Source organism: Cyprinodon variegatus, unplaced genomic scaffold (genome assembly GCF_000732505.1).
Source record: "Cyprinodon variegatus isolate N-32 unplaced genomic scaffold, C_variegatus-1.0 Scaffold685, whole genome shotgun sequence".
Taxonomy (NCBI): domain Eukaryota; kingdom Metazoa; phylum Chordata; class Actinopteri; order Cyprinodontiformes; family Cyprinodontidae; genus Cyprinodon; species Cyprinodon variegatus.
In genome coordinates, this window is record NW_015151138.1 from 434,678 (window position 1) to 439,540 (window position 4,863).

The 4,863-nt window shown below is 41.3% G+C and overlaps 1 protein-coding gene across 1 annotated transcript in view; it reads right to left on the reverse strand.

Annotated features, from left to right (window-relative positions):
- The window catches only part of LOC107097329 (heparan sulfate glucosamine 3-O-sulfotransferase 1-like), a 51,913-nt gene extending 49,403 nt beyond the window's left edge, over positions 1 to 2,510 (reverse strand). The window contains exon 1 of the mRNA XM_015394447.1: positions 2,170 to 2,510. The gene's annotated coding sequence lies outside the window, so the exon portion shown is untranslated. The remainder of the gene's footprint in view (positions 1 to 2,169) is intronic.
- Between the last annotated feature and the right edge of the window lie 2,353 nt (positions 2,511 to 4,863).

A 4,863-nucleotide genomic window follows, 5' to 3' on the forward strand; every position in this document is an offset into this window, starting at 1 on the left:
GGAACACTGTTGTTTAAAAAGCTTCTTTATTATTTAGTGAAGTTACTGTACTCCTGAATGGATGGAGGAACCAAACATTTTAAACAGCTAAAACTACAGTAGCAATATTATATTAAGATGATACTGAATTAAAAAGAAAACTACTTCTAAAAGTTTTCTTTTTCCTAAAGCTACTAAAGTAACTGTAAGTTAGTAAATGTAACAAGTTACAACCAACCTCTGTCAATATGGGACTCAAAAATAAGGCAAACTAATTTGGGCAATCAAGTGAAGCTCGGCTGTTGTATTATATGTGATATTTGTCAACTTATTCAGACTATATATGAAATCTAATTTACCAGTCTGTGTGGCCTAAATAAGCTGTAAGGAATCCCGCTACATTCTGCACATTATGTATTGCTTCAGTCTTTCTGCTGCTGCCGGTTTCTGCTTGACACTTTTCAGCCCCTCCCCCACCCAATCATCCCCTTAGGATTCTGAGGAGACCCTCTCCTAACTTCCCAACATGCAGACATGTTCAGACGGAAAGAGATGCGTTAATTGCTCCATGAAAAGTTCAGCAACATTCACTCTAAAGCAGGCATCCCCAACCTCGGTCCTCGAGGCCCGCTGTCCTGCAGGTTTTAGAGGTTCCTCTGCTTCAGCACAGCTGGTTATATTGATTGCAGTAGACCAAAAGCCTGTTAATCAGCTTCAATTAAATTCAGCTGTGCTGGAGCAAGGAAACCTCTAAAACCTGCAGGACATGGGGCCTTGAGGGGATGCCTGCTCTAAAGGACAATGTTAAAGCCTAACACAATTTCTAATGTGTTCAGTAACAGCTGATAAAAGTGCATTTAAAGATGTACAGGTGAGTTTATGACTGGACTGCTCAGCCATGGGGCTCCGTTAGCCATCATTGCTCTTGAAAAGAGAAGTTTTTCCCTCTAGTGCAGTTTAGAGTTGGATAGTAGAAGCAGACTATTGATATTAAAGTCAGAGATTGGAGCTGTGGAAAACAAAGAACTAATGCTGAGTATTTAAGCAGTGGAATTGGTTTGGTGGAGGCAACCTCTGTGTCATGCAACATCAAACAACAACTAAAAATTATGAATTTCTTGTTGAAATATTGTAAAGGCTAACCAACCTCAATATATACTGTAAGATAAAAAGTGAGAGAGTTACAGTCATTTTAAAAGGTTTGTTCAATATAGTATCAGTGGTTATTTTGTTCAAAATCAATATTTCTTAAAGTTTTTCTTAAAAAAAAGTATGAGTATACTACTGCAAAAATTAAATGTAAACCTTTATTTTATTTAGAGGATTTTTACAGATCTTAGTCTGCTTAGGGAGGTACCTTTTTTTTTTAATATAAACCAATTAAAAACGACTTTTAGCTGCAGGACAGGATCAGACTGAGACTGATAAACAGAACCTTATGTTTCATTTGAATCCCATTACATAGCTTATTCCAGTCAAATACCAACTAATGCCTTTGAGAAATTGTGCGAGCTGAAGGCACCAGCTCGCATAAAGCCGACACCCACATGCTCATAATCAAAGGTGAATTGTTGCACAGCCTGTGGAAATTTGCATCCAGTGGAATTTCACTTGGCTTGGGCTGACATCAGATATAGGAGATGTGAGGCTGTGAGGAGGAGGCAGCGTGTGCAGGGCCACATTTCCAACAAGAGCCCGAGAGTGGTAATTATCATCAACTGCTCTTGTCTGATTGAGTCTACCCTGTGACTACAGCGTTAGATTAGTCACTTTTTATACTTGCAGCAGTGTTCAGGGTTGGATGGAAAACTTTGCTTCTGTTCTATTTCATCTTTAAACACCATAACTTTACGAAATCCAGAGAAAACTTTTATAAAAACTACTTTGCGTCGCAATCTAAAAGGGATAATCCCACAGAATAATGCGCTCCTGGGAGCTCCTCACACTAATTTACTCATTTTAATTAGTTTGATCAATACTCCATTATGGGAGGTTTAAATGTGGAAGACAAAGCGCTCAGCTGAGTGACGAGTGGCCATGAGATTCAGACGCAAGAAGCAGATAACTGGATTTTTTTTTTTAAATCTTTACATTTACGATTTTTTTGTTTGTTTGTTTTTTAGTCAAAGGCTGCAACGGCATCACTCTGTATATTTGTTATGTTAATAAAGTAGTAGGAAATGGGATTACCTCTCACGGAGGTGCTGATCTGAGTGCGTCTCAGGAGCGGAGGATGTTGACGATGCCGAACACCGGAGCGCGCTCCTGCGCACCGCCGCTCCCCGCAGAAGAAACGCGTCCGTCCTTTCCCACGGCCGCTGTCATCACTGAGTCGTTCGGAAACGAGCAGGCAACCAGCCGCTGGAAACGGAGAGTTAGTTTGTTCAAAGCAGATGACTCGGGTCTGTGTCCGAGGCTGTGCACAAAAGGAGCGCTGTGGCCACGCCACTGCTTTAGCTTTTCGTGGCAGACAGGAGGGAAGTGGGGAGGAGCCGTTTCCCGTCTGACGATCAGAGCAAGGTGCTCTCCTCAAAGATGCTCTGTAAACCTCGACCGAGCTGCTTTAAGACCCTTGCATAGGAATTTCATAACCTGCCCTCTTTGAGAGACGGTGCTTGCTATTTTGCGCAGCTTATCTGGGGGCTTTTTGGTTCCAGTTTTATAATAATCAACTAAAACAAACCACCAATGCTATTTAGAGGTTCCTTTCATTAAAAGAAAAGTATGCATTCTAATTCAAAAAGTAAACCTCAATGTGGATACATTTATTTCAAAGGTGATGTATTGTATTTGTCAAAATCAATTTAATTTCCTTCCCAAAATGGAGTTCAATGAAGTGCAAAATGGAGTGCAATATGAATTTTATTTCCAGTACTTTGGCTAACTGTCAATATCTGTGTTTGATGTCGGCCAACATGCAGACAAAACTGATAAACACAATGAAAATTAGATTGTTTTTTTTAAATAGCTAGGAAAATGAAAATGAAGCAATGGGACAGTCAATTCACACAACAGAAGAATGTTTTAATCAGGGTTTAGATATGAGTAGCTGTGGCAGAGGATAAAGTTGGAGAACTAGTGCATAATTCTCTTCCATATATCAGTAACACTGTCACTTACAGCAACACACTTATTGTTGTGGGGGAGACCGGGGAACATTCTGGACATTTTTCTTTCTCATACTTCAACTCTTGAAGTTATCAGTCTGTGATACAAACTAAAGATAAGTGTCATGATCTGGCCTGTTAGCTCCTACTTAACTGATAATCTCTTTCACCTGCCATTTTCCCTCCCTGCCTCAATTTTAATTTATTTCTCTCACCTGTTTCTTCTGGGTTATATTCAGTCCAGCCTGAGCACTCATGGCCAGATCATCATTTGTTTTCTGTTAGTCTGTCTGTTCAGTTTTTGCCTTGGTTCTTGTCCTGGATCCTGGCGGCCAGTGGAAAGAGGGTTTTAGTGTTTGTCTCGTCTCCTGATCGTCCACTTTTCCTCCCCCGCGGAGTCCTCTGGATTTTTGGCTCTATATGTGGGGAGGTTCGGTTTTTATCTCAGTAAGCCTGGCTCCAAGGAGGAGACCAGTTTAAAGGTCCTGCATCAAGTTCTGGTTCCACGTCCTGTCTCGGCTACCCTCTGCCACTGAGCCCACCCATCTGCACCTGATCCTGTCTGCTCCTGTGCGTGACCGCCTAGTCATGCTTCCGGTCGCAGTTAGACTCTGAACCTGCCTGTGAGCTCTATGATGCTTGGAAAGCCTGGATCCTGCCACCTGTCTGTTCCAGCCTGATCTGGATCCTGTTCCTGTCTGTTTTGAATCCCTGACCAGGATCGGCTTCCTGCAAGACCTCCGGAACTGCAGCTTTGGGGACATTCTTGGACTGGACTGTTAAACCAGGTAAGTGACCAACTCAGCTAAACATCTTCTGTCAGATGATCGTGGTCACCCACCAGTGTTTCTCCTGCAGAGTGTCTGTGATTGCCCCGCTTCCCCTCCTGCAGTATCCGAGAGCCACAGCTCCACTTTAGTTTTCGTTTTGTTATTTAATAAACATTTTGAACTTTCCTACTGACTGTCTCTCCTTGAATACTGGGTCCATCTGTCCTCGGTTCATGACAATAAGTTTGACTAATGAATGCAGCTGCAGAGAGATCAGCAGCTCAATGGATCACCTGTTACAAACATGGAGGTGTATTGTAACATCATAAAATAAGGACTTTGACAATGACAGAAGTGCCTGAAAAAAATAACCAAATGCAGATTGGAGACCAGATGTCACTACCCCACGCTGGCTTCACATTTTGCAATCACACTATCAGAGGTTTGCGACATTGTGATGACAGTTTTTGCACTACTACATTATAGCTGTGACTCTTTATCATTTAATTCTTTCCAAAAATGTTTTCTACATTTTGTTTATTGAGAGCCACTAATGAAAAGGGTTGGAGTTTGTTTCATACACCCAGAAAAGCAATCTTGTTCAGACATTGAAATGTTATCCCAGGCCTTTGGATGTTTGCAGCCACATTTTTACTGCACTCAGATATGAACGTTGACTTACTGGTAACTGTCCACGATTAACTTTTTACTATGTCTTCAGCAATTATTTGTGATGTTACCATAATTGTATTTTATAAAATTACGCTAACTTATCATACAGTGGTGCCTGTGTATGGCAGCTTGCCACCATCAGTGTCGAAGTTAATGAAAGACTTAAAGGTATTGTGGAGGATGTTCTTTTTCATCATCAAAATAAGTGGTCCCCTTAGTTGTCAATCATTCTGGTGATATGTTTATGTAAGGCCATCCTACGTGCCCCTCCCCATTTTCACTTACCGGTGGTAAGTTTGACTTAGTGGAAAAGTTGCAAATGTTCTTTTGGAAAG